At 44.2% G+C, this 16,975-nt stretch overlaps 2 non-coding genes across 2 annotated transcripts; one reads left to right on the top strand and one right to left on the bottom strand.

Moving 5' to 3' along the window:
• Positions 1-9,703: 9,703 nt before the first annotated feature.
• Positions 9,704-9,778, bottom strand: Trnat-ugu. The gene has a single exon. It is a non-coding gene; the product is annotated as a tRNA-Thr (tRNA).
• Positions 9,779-10,209: 431 nt separating this feature from the next.
• Trnat-ugu lies at positions 10,210-10,284 on the top strand. Its single transcript has one exon. It is a non-coding gene; the product is annotated as a tRNA-Thr (tRNA).
• The last annotated feature ends 6,691 nt before the right edge of the window (positions 10,285-16,975 follow it).

The raw sequence follows: 16,975 nt of genomic DNA, 5'->3' as shown, positions 1-16,975 counted from the left end.
TTGCTAGCCTAACCCTTCCACTCCACAGCCTATTGAGCTGCTTTGAGTCGAAATTGTGTTCAGAACGCCCCTCTGACCTGACACCTCACACAGCACAGTGATTTTTCATACAGAGTGATACGTGGCGTTACCAACATAAAAACCTAAAAAACGTACTTACAATGTGATGTTGTGTTCTCAGTAACTGAAATGAAAAATGCGCCTCGTCGCGTCACCAAGGTGGGCATTTCTACTACCAGGTCCACAGTTCGTTTTTTGTCTAGTAGTAACTTCAATGTTACGCGGTTTGTTTACACATAGAGGCTATCGCAGATGCCTTTGCGCAGGTTGTTTACACTGGAGGAAGCGCCCGCGCCGAGGTCAGCGCTATCTCCGCCACGGGCAGCCCCAGGGGGGGAGGGCGTGGGGCAGCTCGGCGCGCCCCCCAGGGCTCCGCCCCCGGCCCTTCGCTACTCGGCACCTCTCGCGTTCGTTGCTGTGACGAGGGCGGGCGAGCCAGTGGCTAACGAGCTGCCAAGGACGCGCGTGCCACACAGAGGCCGGCACGGGGGCGCAAAGTTTATCCCGGGCTCCACGCAGGCGGAGAATTTAATCTCGAGAGAATTGCGTAGTGTTGCCTCTCCCAGACAATATTCTGACAGTCGTCCCAACACGTTGTGCCTCTCCTCATCCTTCAGTCGTGATAGGCCGGCGTCTCACCTCGCAAGCGCAGTACAGATCAGAGGGACGTTCCCCTGTGACCTGGTTACGCAATGCATTTTCCACCATTCACACAGGAAAGTGTATCACACAGGAATAGCTTTTCTTTGTGACCAGTGGTTCCACGCCTCTCCAATATGACAAGTCAGGATTCGGAGAATACTTACATCATGTTTACAAAATGCAGTGTTGTTAAGCACTTTCATCTACACTAGAGATGGGCAAACTCGTTCATCCTTTGGAACTAGTTCACCGCCGATTGTTCTTTTTTGGGAACCGTTCATTTTTACTCGTTCACCGTTCATTTGTGCTTGGTATACCGTTCTTATGAAAATCTGAAAACTAGTAGTGTAGGTGACTGAAGGATGGAGGGCAGCAAGAGGGGGCACTTGCCTCCCCCCTGGAGTATAGAGTTTTTATTCCTTACAAAATTCTTACTCACTTTTAGAAGTAATTTCTGTGATTCTGCAGAACCTCTCGTTTGGCCAATCGTAGCCTTGTGTGGCTGATCGCAGGGAAATAAAATAGGGTGCCGCACGGAAAACCGGCCCCGAGTACAGACTGCTCGCCAATTACAGACGATGTGTTGCCCTTTAAGAGCAGATACAACAAACAGAGAAATATGCAATAATTAGACAGTGAAGAAATAACAAGCTAATGCAAGCAACAATTGCGAAACAATCGATGACGATGTATAGCCCATGTGGCTGTTTCCCAACTTAACAGACCACAAGTGTCTTGTATATAATTCTTCGTTTCGACTTCCACTACATAGCTATGCTACGTTGTAAACGATAATCCTTTACACCCTATATATACTTCATGATGCCTCTGAGTTCTTAGGCGAGGAGATGGACAGAGTTAGGGGAGAGGGAAATGGACAGAGGAAGGGAAGAGGAATGGACAGAGAAAGAGGAGAAATTGGGCAGAGAAAGGGAAGAGGAGATGGGCAGAGAGAGGAGGAGGAGTTTGACAGAGAGAGGGGTGAGGAGTAGATGGACAGAGAGAGGGTGAAAAGGAGATGAATAGAGAGAGGTGGGAACATGAGATGGCCAGAGAAAGGTGGGAGGCGATGGACAGAGAGGGGTGAGGAGATCGATAGAGATGAGAGGAGGAGATGGACAGAGAGAGGGGGAGGGAAAGATCGACAGAGGGAGGGGGGAGGTGGAGAGGGACAGAGACAGGTTGGAAGAGGAGATTAACTGAGAGAGTGGGGGAGATGGACAGAGAGAGGTGGGAGGAGGAGGTCGACAGAGAGAGGGGGCAGATGGACAGGGAGAGGTGGGAGAGAAGAGTGACAGAGGGAGGGATGGGAGGAGGACAGAGAGTGGGGGAAGGACAGAAAGACAGAGAGAGTGGGAGGAGAAGATTGACACAGAGAGGTGGGAGGAGGAGACTGACTGAGAGAGATGGGAGGAGGAGATGGGCAGAGAGAGCTAGGAGGAGGATATGGACAGAGAGAGATGGAAGGAGGAGATTGACAGACAGTGTGGGAGGTGAACATGAAATTAGAGGCGAGATGGAGATGGACAGAGAGGGAAGGAGCAATTGGACAGAGTGTGTGAAAGAGCATTTGGACACAGAAAGAGGAAGAGGTTGACAAAGAGAGGGGGAAGGAGGAGGAACAGTATAAATAAATACACAGGCAACAGGCAATGCAGGGTTTATCGGTTACTCACCGTCCCTCCCTCTCTCTCTCTCTCTCTCTCTCTCTCTATATATATATATATATATATATATATATATATATATATATATATATATATATATTTGTGTGCGTATGTGTGTGTGTGCGTGTGCTCGCATATGTCCGGGATCTCCTTCCAAACCACCTAGCTCCCATACGAGTGGAGGTAATGAAAGCAGTACTTGGGTAATTTCATGTATTATAACGGTTGTGACAGAGGCGAAATACCCCCAGACACGAAGAAATTAATCATTCAAGTTGCAGTTCCACACAAGGCAGTGCTTAGGGGTAGGAATATTATGGAACCATCTGTTTAATGCTTCTTGTTTGCAATTGTAATTACCGGAATGGTAATTTACAGAAGAATGGAAAAAGCAAAGGCCATAAAACCTCAGGAAACTCCATAAGCTTCATCCGTTCGGTGCGTGGAAACGCCGGCCCATATGCAAGCAAACGAGCGCTTATTTCCCGTGTCGTATCTCCGTAGTCTTCACGCGCAGTATATGTTGGCGGCAGTAGTATCGTCCAGCATTAGTTTCACATGCAGGTTCTCTAAATTTTCTCAATACTGTTCCTCGAAAAGAACGTAGGCTTCACTCCAGGGATTTCCACTTGATTTGCCATATACGTAATACCTGCGTCTGGTTCGAACTTACCAGTAACAAATCTAGCGCCAATTCAAGCGACCAGCTAGAGTCAGCGCAGCCAAATTTGTCCTTCGGTTGTTCATCGGTCCCTAAGCCTACACACTACTTAATCTAACTTACGCTAAAAACAACACACACACATATGCCGGAGGGAGGACTCGAACCTCCTACGGGGGAGCTGCACGGAGCGTGACAAGACGCAGCAGACAGCGCGTCTACCCCGCGCGATGCCTAATTGGCTAACTTCAATGCTCATTAACTAGGAAACGGAGCAACATGTCGAATTTTTTTCGTAACAATTATTTTACAACACAACCTACCCTGCAGCACCCGTAGAAGCTTTTCAGACTTTCTGGCCAACTTGCTTATGCGAGCGGCGCTAATACACGCCGTACTGTCATGTACATGGCACCCGTAAATTACTCACCTTGGTCGACGAGCTAGATAAATCAGTTGTCATTCTTATTATAAATCGAGTCTGGCGGTCTCGCTCTAAAGCGCGTGCCTGGAAACTGAGAGATTTCGAAATCGAATCTCGGTCGGATATTTTTCAATCTTCGGTCTAATCAAGCCCTCACCTCTCAACGACCCGATGTGTTGCCACAAACAGCGTGTAGTTCGGATTTCACGTTAATCTGTAGGTCACCTTTCCCCGGGTGGGTAAATGGGGTAGGTTACGAACACGCCGGTACTGGAAGTGGCGTCCAATTGAAAGACCTACACCACGCTATTGAGCCATACCAAATTACTCTACTACTATTTCACTGATGCAATTCAACAAGCTAATATAGGTGTTTATTTTTTGTTTCATGTGGATGTAGTAAGTGTTAGTGCGGTGTAATAACTATGTGTCTACCTGGCGACAGAGCCAGCCGAGGCGCTGAACGCTCAGTCATACCGTACAACATTTCCAGTCTAGTGAGGAACCAGAACAGCTGTTAGCCTGTTAGCATGAGTAACATAAAAGTAGAAATCTTAGGTGTTGCGAAACAACTCAAATCACTTAAGAAAGGCAAGTCTTCCGGTCCAGATGGTATACCAATCCTTTTACAGTATGCAGACACAATAGCGCCTTTCTTAACAATCGTATACAACCGGTCACTTGACGAAAGCTCTGCTCCTAAAGATTGGAAAGTAGCACAGGTCACATCAATATTCAAGGAAGAAAATAGGAGTAACCCATTGAATTACAGACCCATATCACTGACATCAATTTGCAGTAGGGTTTTGGAGCATATACTGTACTCGAACATTATGAGTCACTTTGAAGAAAATGACTTATTGATACATAACCAACTCGGATTCAGAAAAAAATCGTTCTTGTGCAACACAGCTAGCTCTTTATTCTCATGAAGTAATGAGTGCTGTCGACAAGGGATCTCAGGTCGATTCCATATTCCTAGATTTCCAGAAGGCTCTTGATACCGTTCCTCACAAGCGACTATTAACCAAATTGCGTGCGTATGGAGAATCGTCTCAGTTGTAGGCCTGCATTCGTGATTTTCTCTCAGAGAGGTCACAGTTCGTAGTGATAGACGGTAAATCATCGAGTAGAACAGAAGTGATAATCTGGCTTTCCCCAAGGTAGTGTCATGGGCCCTCTGCTTTTCCTGATTTACATAAATGATCTAGGTGATAATCTGAGCAGCCCCGTAGGATTGTTTGCAGATGACGCTGTAATTTACCGTCTAGTAAAATCATCAAGACGATCAATTCCAATTACAAAATGATCTAGAGAGAATTTCTGTATGGTGCGAAAAGTGGTAATTGGCACTACTAAACAAAGAAGTGCGGGGTTATCCACATGGGTACTAAAAGAAATCTGATAAACTTCGGGTATACGATAAATCGCACAAATCTAAGGGATGTCAATTCGACTAAATACCTAGGAATTACAATTACGAGGAACTTAAATTGGAATGACCACACAGGTAATATTGTGGGGAAGGTGGAACAAAGACTGTGCTTTGTTGGCAGAACACTTAGAACACGCGACAAACCCACTTAAGAGACAGCCTACATTACACTTGTCCGTCCTCAACTAGAATATTGTTACGCGTTGTGGGATCCTTACCAGGTAGGATTGACGGAGGACATCGAAAAACTGCAAAGAAGGACAGCTCGTTTCGTGTTATCGCGCAATAGGGGTGAGAGTGTCACTAATATGATACGCGAGTTGGGGTGGCACTCACTGAAACAAAGGCGTTTTCTTTACGACGAGATCTATTTACGAAATTTCTTATTTTCTCTTCCGAATGCGAAAATATTTTGTTGACACCCACCTACTAGGCTGAAATGATCATAATAGTATAGTAAGGGAAATCAGGGCTCGAACGGAAAGATTTAGGTTTTCCTTTTTCCCACGCGCCTTTCGAGAGTGGAATGGTAGAGAAGTAGTACGAATGGTTCGATGAACCCTCTGCCAGTCACTTAAGTGTGAACTGCAGAGTAACTACGTAGATGCAGAGGATCCGCTACCGTGTTGCCAAATCGGCTGTCGGCTAACACTCGGTTACAGGCGACACCACACGAACACGGCGGGTCAGTTCATAAACTGTATGCATGAGTGGTGTCTGTTCTTTCGAACATGTCCGACTGGGACAGCAGACAGGTGGCGCTCGGCGGGAATGTGGATCGGCCGTCAGGCGTGCCGAAACAGTCCGAGCAGTTGCGATAACGCTGCGTCCCGGATGGCGCAGTGGTTCCTGCTTCTGCCTAGTAAGCAGGACATCCCGGGTTAGAATCCCTGTCCAGTACACATTTTTACTCGTCGCCACTAACTCCACGCAATGTCTCGCTGCAATTGACAGCAGGGATCTCCCTCAATGTACAGCCGTGGACAAAACGAGCGAGACCCCTCGCCTTTTCGTTATGCTGACCCGCACAGCTTTAAAGTCTGATACACAGCATAACAGGCAAGCCGACGAAGTGCTACCAACATACTATGCACAGGCGTGAAATTGAAAAACTATCAGAACTTGGTCAGACTGTTTTCCATCATCTGTAAGACTATACTAATGCTGATTAGTGTGTTAAACACAACACGTAAATATAATATGTAACTGAAAGAAGAAACGCTAGTTAGTATGAACTGTACTAATAAAAATGAATTTCAGTTTATCGAGACAACATAACTGTTTTAGTAAGACAAAGTACCTCAGATCGTTACGAATTGGCAAAATATTATGCGCATTCGGCCGCGGAACGGTCTGTGTCAACGTTCAGACCAGTCATACTGGATTACCGTTACTGACCTACCATGAAAATGTGCAAATTTAGCATTGCATGAAGATTCATAACGAAATTCAGTCAAAAATCATTCAGTGCCACACGTAAGTCAATTCAGTTATTGACCGAAGCGGAAAAAGTAATCAGTAAGAAGTATGAAATTCTACAAGATCTTTATATTTACATCCACAGGACGCCGGTACAGAATAAAGGTAGCAATAAAACGTATTGGGGGCGCGAGAGTTTCTTAAAATTGCTTTACTGCCGGTCTATCTGCCTCCATCGAGATTAGAACCGAAAACAAACCAGACCTCCCTTGCAGTAGCAAACACCTTTCACTACACTAACAGACAACACAGGCAAACAGCCCTCTATTATTACCCCAGACTTGAATAAGCCGGCAATTTCGCAATGAAAATGGCAAAATGATCTGCAGTTTCCGGACTCAAAAGCAAGAATTTTCTACCTTTATGCCACCGCTTATATGACAATCACTCGGGATGTTTATCGAAATAACAAAATACTGTTATTAGCGAGTAAATTTAGTAGGATAATTCTGCACCACCCCAGGAAATAAACGGGTATATAGCTGCCAAACGTATTCTACAATGTTTCGAATTCTCCATTAGACTCGCCACAGCCAGAAAACGTTCATTAGCCGAAGTGTTTTTTTTTTTAAGCTACCTAGCAATGGGAATGCTCGCACTTCCAAAATGCGGTGGCATTAATACTGGGATGTGAATTATCACGTGTATAGGCAAATGGATTTTATTTGCATTCCTGTAAACGTGATTTGGATCGAAAGTATAGCTACGAGTAATGTGCTGATGTATCGACTGCAACTAGAAGATTTCCAATAAAGATCAGGGGGGGGGGGGGTTATTTATGCGGCCATCATCTTCAGTAACTGTCGTAGCTATTTTCGTTGTTAGGATTTCGTCACCTAAATCGGTAAAAATGGAACCTCACTTTCTTGACCGTCTGTCTGTCTACCGAGCCCTTAAAACCTGTTTAGCTAATTCGTAAAGAACTGGGGTACTTTGTCTTACGAAAACAGTTGTTATCTCGATAAGCTGAAATTTATTGTCATTAGTACAGTTCATACTGATTACGTTTCATGTTTTATTTATATCTTATATTTATGTGTTGTGTTTAACACACTAATCACCATGATTGAAAACAGTCTGAGAAAATTCGGATGATTTGTCAATTTCACGCCTATCGATAGTATGTTGGTAGCACTTCGTCGCCTTGCCTGTTATGGTGTGTAGCAAACTTTAAAGGTGTGCGGATCAGCATAACGAAAAGGCGAGGGTTCTCGCTCGTTTTGTCCACGACTGTACATGCAGCTCATAGATGCTGTTAATGGGGGACGTTGATTAAATTAACCAAAAATGTCAATTTTCGATTTATATTTTATTTGTTAGGACAACTCATGGACATTAAGTTCCCAAAGTTTCAATGTTGAAATCGAAGCGAAGTGCCTGAAAATTAATTACAAGTGTGACGCGGCCTCCCTGCCACGACCGCGTTTTGAAGCAGCACTTCAATACCAGCTCAGTGAACTACGATTCTGTGTATTACTTTCAACCAAACGTGTATGCTGGATCTCGTCAAGCACACATACAGGTTTCTGGCCGATCCTGCACTTCTCAAAAAGTGTGTTCATGGCAAAACCCAAAATCCAAATGAGTCTCTAAATTCACTCATATGGAAACGATGCCCTAAAAACACATTTGCATCTGGTACAATTGTCAGAATTGCAACTTATGATGCAGTTACTGTATTTAATGATGGGAACGTCAGGAGGATGAAGGTATTAGAAATAATGGGCTTCAAGATAGGAAATTTTACTCAAGACATCCTGAGAAAAATAGATTCACAGCGCGTCTCTGCAGCTGAAAAGTCAGTTGAAGACCTGGTAAAGGAAAGAAGACAGACAACAAGAAACCAGAAGACAAGCCTTGAAGGGAAAGACGAGCCAGAGTACAAATGTGGCGCCTTCTGAAGAAGTGACATAAGGAAAAAAGTTAGGCTGAACTTTAAATTGCGTTTCCTGAAAAGTTTGTTTTTTAAAGTTTATGTACCATTTCCTCAAATTCTATGAATGCTAGATTTATGAAATTTTGTACACATATTTCTGTAAACCTAATAAACGTCTCAAGAGCAAATTTTGAGATTCCGATTGCAAGCTGAGATATGGGGCAAAGTGCTTGGAATTTTGCATGAATTTAAAATTGTACTTGTGGAATAATAATTAAAAAATTATTAAAATTCCCCTATTTGACCTATTCCGAAAACCTCATGAGACAAGCTTAAACATATAAACAGACGGAACAGAGAAATTTTTGTAGAAATCTCTTGAGTACTTTCTGAGGAAAAGGAACATACATTATTTTTTGAAAATAATACTTCAAATTTCATTTAAAAAAGTTGAATATATATAATCAAAGGGTTTTTATATGTAAATGTGTTACTTTCATCTAAAGCGTGGTACAAAACTTCATTGCCATATCTCCAAAACTGTGGATTTGGTTCATTTTTGAAATAGTGTGTGTTTCTCATCAACGTCCCTACTTATGGTGTAACGCAAAACATTGTACGAAACGGCCGGCCGGAGTGGCCGTACGGTTCTAGACGCTACAGTCCGGATCCGAGCGACCGCTACGGTGGCAGGTTCGAATCCTGCCTCGGGCATGGATGTGTGTGTTGTCCTTAGGTTAGTTAGGTTTAATTAGTTCTAAGTTCTAGGTGACCTATGACCTCAGAAGTTAAGTCGCATAGTGCTCAGAGTCATTTGAACCATTTTTTTGTACGAAACGGCTGCTGCGAAGTATGGCGACAATGTTCTGACCAAGGCTGGTATTCAATGACCAATGTCGGTATTGCGGCGGACGAAGCATTTTGTAGCTCTCAATTTAAACTGATGTCCTGAGTCAACCACAGCCTCGTGATGAATGTATCCGAGAAACCGGCGGTCAACAATCTGCGGCGGAACTGAAATCACGACCACTTCGTTCACAACGATTAAAGCTAATCTCTACGAGCAAACCCGACACAGAAAAATTTCAGTTTCAGCGCCAAAAGTAAACTAATTTGACGCTTTCACTGGCTACCTGAAACTATCCTCTCACTGGCTACACGAACTGCCGCGGTACCAGCCGATGAGGAGTCATGGTTAGCACTTCGTCTCGAATCGTAGGCGATACAAGCAGATTTCACACGAAAAAAAGGAATGACAGGAAGGAAAATAAGAGCAAACAAAAAACTCAATACCATTACGTAAACGCTGCGGCATAGTATTAGAAATAAAAAAATTACATTTAAACCAATTAACTGTATAAAAATAATTGAAGTCTTTTGATTAGAAATGGTATATAAATGGACACCCTAACTGCAAACAGGCGTTGATGTACTTCATTGGGGACATGTTGAAAATGTGTGCCCCGACCGGGACTCGAACCCGGGATCTCCTGCTTACATGGCAGACGCTCTATCCATCTGAGCCACCGTGGGCACAGAGGACAGCGCGTCTGCAGGGACTTATCCCTTGCACGCTCCCCGTGAGATCCACATTACCAACATGTCCACACCATGTCCACCCAATGAAGTACATCAACGCCTGTTTGCAGCTAGGGTGTCCATTTAATTATCATTTCATTTCTAGCAAAGCTGCAAGGTCATCCACGCTAACTGTTCTTTCGGGAACAGATACTACCGTCATATATAGTTAAAATATGGCTTCCCGGCCAGTGACCTTCTTGTGCGAACGCACACGCTATGCCCGAACTCGTACGGGACTTGGTAGATTAATCTGCCACGAGTAATGAGTATGATGGGCAAACATCTATAGGCGCACTACGAATGTAGTGGTGTGGACATGTTGGGAATGTGGGTTTCACGGGGAGCGTGCAAGGGATAAGTCCCTGCAGACGCACTATCCTCTGTGCCCACGGTGGCTCACATGGGTAGAGCGTCTGCCATGTAAGCAGGAGATCCCGGGTTCGAGTCCCGGTCGGGGCACACATTTTCAACATGGTCCCCAATGAAGTACATCAACGCCTGTTTGCAGCTAGGGTGTCCATTTAATTATCATTTCATTTCTAGCAAAGCTGCATGGTCATCCACGGTAACTGTTCTTTCGGGAACAGATACTACCGTCATATATTTCTTTTGATTAGGTTTACAGATTTGAAAAAAAAAAAAAAAAATCGGTGCATCTGACTAGATTCGATGAAAGTCAGTGGGAGTATCTCACTAAATTACAGACCCTTGTCGGAAACGTCGATATGCAGCAGGATTTTGGAACATATGTTGTGTTCGAACATTACGAATTACCTCAAAGAAAACGTTCTATTGGCACACAGTCGACACGGATTTGGAAAACATCGTTCTTGTGAAACACAACCAGCACCTTACTTACACGATGTGTGGAGTGCTACTGAGAAGTCTTTTCAAATTGATTTCGTATTTCTGGATTTCCAGAAGACTTTCGACACTGCACCTCAGAAGCGCTTGTAATAAAATTGCGTGCCTTTGGGATTATCGTCTCAGGTATGCGACTGGATTTGTGATTTTCTGTCACAGAGGTCGCAGTTCGTAGCAACTGACGGAAAGTCATCGAGTAAAACAGAAATGATTTCTGGCGTTCCCCAAGGTAGTGTTATAGGCCCTTTGCTGTTCCTTACTGTATAAACGATTTAGGAGACAATCTGAGCCTCCGGCAAAGGTTGTTTGCAGATGACGCTGTCGTTTATCGGCTAGTAAAGTCATCAGAAGATCAAAACAAATTGCAAAGCGATTTGTAAAAGATATCCGTATGGTGTCAAAATTGGCTATTGGCCCTAAATAATGAGAAGTGGGAGGTCATCCACATGAGTGCTAAAAGGAATCCGCTAAACTTCGCTTACACAATAAATAAGTGAAGGCTGTAAATTCAATTAAATACCAACGAACTACGATTACGATCAACTTAAATTGCAAGAAACAAGCCTGTACTTTATTGGCATGACACTTAGATGATGCAACAGATCTACCAACGAGACTGCGTAAGCTACGCTTATCCGCCCTCCTTAGGAATACTGCTGGGCATTATAGGATCCTTACCAGAGAGTATTAACGGAGTATATCGAGAAGTTTCAAACAAGAGCAGCACCTTTTGTGTTATCGATAAACATTGGAGATAGTGTCACTGAAACGATACAGGATTTGGGGTGGACATCATTAAAACAAAGGCGTTTCTCGCTGTGGCGCGAAATTTCAATTACTAACTTCCTCCTCCGATTGCGAAAACATTTTGTTGACGCCGACCTACACAGGGAGAAATGATCATCATAATAAAATAAGGGAAATCAGTGCTCGCACAGGAAATACACTACTGTCCATCAAAATTGCTACACCAAGAAGAAATGCAGATGATAAACGGGTATTCATTGGACAAATATATTATACTAGAACTTACATGTGATTACACTTTCACGCAATTTGGGTGCATAGATCCTCAGAAATCAGTACCCAGAACAACCACCTCTGGCCGTAATTACGGCCTTGATACGCCTGGGTATGGAGTCGAACAGAGCTTGGATGGCGTGTACAAGTACAGCTGCCCATGCAACTTCAACATGATACCACAGTTCATTAAGAGTAGTGACTGGCGTATTGTGACGAGCCAGTTGCTCGGCCACCATTGACCAGACGTTTTCAGTCGGTGAGAGATCTGGAGAATGTGCTGGCCAGGGCAGCAGTCGAACATTTTCTGTATGCAGAAAGGCCCTGAAATGTAGGGTTTCACAGGGATCAAAAAGGGTAGAGCCACAGGTCGTAACACATCTGAAATGTAACGTCCACTGTTCAAAGTGCCGTCAATGCGAGCAAGAGGTGACCGAGACGTGTAACCAATGGCACCCGATACAATCACGCCGGATGATACGCCAGTGTGACGATGACGAATATACGCTTCCAATGTGCGTTCACCGCAGTGTTGCCAAACACGGATGCTACCATCATGATGCTCTAAACAGAACCTGGATTCATGCAAAATAATGACCTTTTGCCATTAGTGCAACCAGGTTCGTCGTTCAGTCACCATCGCAGGCGCTCCTGTCTGAGATGAAGCGTCAAGGGTAACCGCAGCCACGGTCACCGAGCTGATAGTCCATGCTACTGCAAACGTCGTCGAACTGTTCTTTCAGATGGTTGTTGTCTTGCAAACGTCCCCATCTTTTGACTCAGGGATCGAGACGTGGTTGCACGATCCGTTACAGCCATGCGGATAAGATGCCTGTCATCTCGACTGATAGTGATACGAGGCCGTTGGGATCCAGCACGGCGTTCCGTATTACCCTCCCGAACCCACCGAATCCATATTCTGCTAACAGTCATTGGATGTCGACCAACGCGAGCAGCAGTGTCGCGATACGGCAAACCGCAGTCGCCATAGGCTACAATCCGACCTCTATCAAAGTCGGGAACGTGATGGTACGCATTTCTCCTCCTTACACGAGGCATCACAACAACGTTTCACCAGGCAACGCCGGTCAACTGCTGTTTGTTTATGAGAAATCGGTTGGAAACTCTCCTCATGTCAGCACGTTGTAGGTGTCGCCACCGGCGCCAACCTTGTGTGAATGCTCTGAAAAGCTAATCATTTACATATCACAGCATTTTGTTCCTGTCCGTTAAATTTCGCGTCTCTAGCACGTCATCTTCGTGGTGTAGCAATTTTAATGGCCAGTAGTGTACAACTCTGTGCCATTTCCGGGAGTCTTAGCTTTAATGCTACTTTATTCTCCGAAATCTATCTGCGAAATTTGGAAAGTGATACTCTTAGAAATATAAACGCTTTTACTGAAATGATTTCCGTTTTGACGGACATGACCCCTCGTGACCCCATCACATCCGACGCCCCGACACCTCAGCCCCGCGCCTGCGCAGTGCCCGCCTGCCGCCGGCTCCCGAGGGCCGAGTCTCGACGCCAGACGCTGCAGTGCGGCGCCGCCGGCCTTGGCTCCCACCCCCACCCCCCTCCCTCTCCTGGCTTCTCGCCCCCCACCAACAACGGCGCCGCGCAGCGCAAATACCGACGAGAAAGTGCGTGGAGGGTGCGATGCCAACTGACGCACAGATCCCCTTGTAAAGTTCCGGTCCGATTAAAATTACTAGAAGGTTGACAACTCACCGCTGGGGTTGGTCTCTTCCGATCAGAGCGCCCAGCGTCACGCACAAACCGTTCGCCGTTGCCAGACTGCCACAACAGATGGTCAGTTCACTTCACATTCCTTGTCCGGCCTTCTTTCTTGGTGCGTTTGGATCCGGAATCCTCGTCCTGGCCCTTTTATTTCGAAATTCGTGACACGATAACCTCCCCCAAACAACATACATACACAACGATGCTAAAAGCACACTTCTCATACACAGCACTAATCAAACGCCGCCACAAGGCGCGATTCAACGTCACGTAACAGTTACTATAGCCGACAGCGATCGGATTACGTTAGATAAGCTTCGCACGACATAGAGTAAAGTCTGAGTTTTGGAGGCTGCAATTCATCGTTGCAAGTGGTTAACAACAGTCATAATATAATCCACTGTAGAGGCATAGTGCAGTGACTAGCGTGAAGCGTGACGTGTAGAAGGCCGTACATAATTTGCATCTACATCTGCATCTACATCTACGTGGATACACTGCTATAAGTGCCTCGCAGGAGATTCATCGGACCACCTTCGCCACAATTGTCTATACACTACGGGTCATCAAAATTGGTGTCATTCGCGTCATTGGTTAGACGTCTCGGTTACCTCTGGTTCGAATTGACGGCACTTTGAACAGTGGACGTTACATTTCAGATGCGTTAGACCCGTGGCTTTACCCTTAATTCGATCCCTGCGAAACCCTACACTTCAGCAGGATAATGCACGACCGCATGTTCCAGGTCCTGTACGGGCCTTTCTGGATACAGAAAATGTTCGACTGCTGCCCTTGCTAGCAATTCTCCAGATCTCTCACCAATTGAAAACGTCTGGTCAATCGTGGCCGAGCAACTGGCTCGTCACAATAAGCGAGTCACTACTCTTGATGAACTGTGGTATCGTGTTGAAGCTGCATGGGCAACTGTACCTGTACACGCCATCCAAACTCTGTTTGACTCAATGCCCAGGTGGATCGAGGCCGTTATTACGGCCAGATTTCTCAAGATGTATGCACCCAAACTGCGTGAAAATATAATCACATGTCAGTTCCAGTATAATATATTTTTTTCCAATGAATACCCGTTTATCATCTGCATTTCTTCTTGGTGTAGCAATTTTAATGGCCAGTAGTGTACAAGCTACAAGCTCTGTTTAACACAGGATACCTTCTCCTGTTGCTAGCCCACATGGGCAGACCGCCTGCACAGAGTAGTCCAGCCACGTAAAGGCACCCATTCACAGGATAACCCTACCTCCCACTCATAACGAATCCAACACGATTCGTGAGTCCACAGGTGGAGTAGTCAAACAAGAGAAAGTGGAAAAGGAAAGACAGACAAGGAAACACCCATCACAGAGGAAAAAAAGGGCAGAAAAACTGACTTTCAGAACGTAGGGGGAAAAGTCTGAAGGAAGTAGCATCTCCCGACGACAATTTACAGTCCTTACAGTAGCAGCCTGCAGACGTGTGTTGTCAATCCTTTTTTCTTATCATTCTTCTGACTGGTTTGATGTGGCCCGCAACGAATTCCTCTCCTGCTCCAATCTCTTCATTTCAAGTAGCACTTGCAAACTACGTCCTCAATTACTTGCTGGATGTATTCCAGTCACTGTCTTCCTGGACACTTTCTATCCTCACAGCTCCCCTTCTCGTACCGTGGAAGTCATTCCCTGATGTCTTAACAAATGTGCAGTCTTCCTGTCCCTTCTTCTTGTCAGTGGTTTCCTCACATTCCTTTCTTGCCGGTTCTGCACAAAATCTCCCCATTCCTTACCTTATCAGACCATCTAAGTTTCGACATTCTTGTGTAGCACAATATCTCTAATGCTTCGATTCTCTTCTTTTCCGCCTTTCCCACAGTCCAGGTTCCACTACTACACAATGCTCACAAATATCTTTCTCAAATTATGGCCTATGTTATATACTAGTAGAATTCTCTTTGCCAGGAATGCCCTTTTTGCCAGTGCTAGTCTACTTTTGATGTTCTCCTTGCTTCGTCCTCATTGCTTATTTTGCTGCTTAGATAGTAGAATTCCTTAACTTCGTCTACCTCGTGATCATCAATCCTAATTTTCCTCGCACTTCTTATTTCTGCTACTTCTCATTACTTTGTCTTTCTTCCATTTACTCTAAACCCACACTACGTTCTCGTTAGATTGTTCAATCCATTCAGGAGATCATGTAATTCTTTTTCACTTTCAAGCTGGATAGCCACGTCATCAGCAAATCGTATCATTGATAACCTTTTACCTTGAATTTTAATTCCACTCTTGAACCTTTCTTTTATTTCCGTCATTGCTTATTCGATGTACAGTTTGGTCAGTACGGGTGGAAGACTACATCTCTGTCTTACATTCTCACGCTATGTACACTGACAGTTGTACCTTATACGCCGTTTGAAATGGATTTTCACTGTTTAGAATATGTCCAGCTTACGTAAACAAATGTGCTACCGTATATCGTGTGTTTTTGCGATATAAAAGTTTGTAAATTTGTGGTAAGATCTTACGGGACCAAACTGCTTAGATCATAGGCCCCATGTCCGAGGGAGGGCTCGAACCTCCGACGGGGGGAGCCGCGCGGACCGTGAAAAGACACCTCAAACCGCTCGGCTACACGGCGCGGTCTTTTTGTGATATAACAACCATCTGTGATGGATGGATGTATGGACATGACCGTTTGCATAAGGTACTTTACGTTGATAAATACTTTATTTATAACAAACCTTTTATAATGTGCTGATTTTTACCCGCATAACAACTTGGCGTGCGGTCCAACATAAAATTAACACCATGGTAACTGAATCTTCAGTCGGTAGAACAATATTATGATAAATGAAAAGCGGTAGGTTCCCTTTAGTCTACAGTATTACATTTATTTTGTTAACCGGTTACCGGCTTATAAGGCCATCTTCAGATATATACTAACTATTATCGCCAAAGAAGTTACAACGTTAGCTAACAACATTGGGAAAATTTGAAGCAGAAACGTACAGTAAATAAATCCTTGACAGTGTGGTGGTAATGCAGCGTAAAAGGTAAAGAGTTGAACAGTAAATAAATATAAGGGAGTAAACAGAAAAAAAACTTTAACACAAAAGTGGAACAACAAGCTATACAACAGTTTATTTTAATAAACAAAATCAACAAAATAAAATAAAATTAGTACTTGACAAGGCTACTTCAGGAAGTATAAAACATGGACAGTGACACACAAACCAATTTACAGAAAAAATTATCAATGTAACTGCAGAATATATGAGGAACTAAGCAATATCAACAAGATAAACAGAAATGAATAAATACAGGAAAATGGAGGAGTGTGAGGGAACATATATTAAATGCCATCTTTAAGAGTGTGGTGGTACTGTATTTTAAAAAGTAAAAAATTGAACAATATACAAATATAAAAGCAGCAAACAGTAAAAACATTAACACTATACTCAAGACTGTGCCTATATAACAGTTTGCATTAAATAAACGAACCAAGTAAAATAAAAACAGTGTTTGACAAGACAATTTTAAG

The sequence above is a fragment of the Schistocerca americana genome, chromosome 10 (genome assembly GCF_021461395.2).
Source record: "Schistocerca americana isolate TAMUIC-IGC-003095 chromosome 10, iqSchAmer2.1, whole genome shotgun sequence".
NCBI lineage: Eukaryota > Metazoa > Arthropoda > Insecta > Orthoptera > Acrididae > Schistocerca > Schistocerca americana.
The sequence above is the reverse complement of the archived record's forward strand: the minus strand, read 5'-3'. Positions and strand labels throughout refer to the sequence as shown.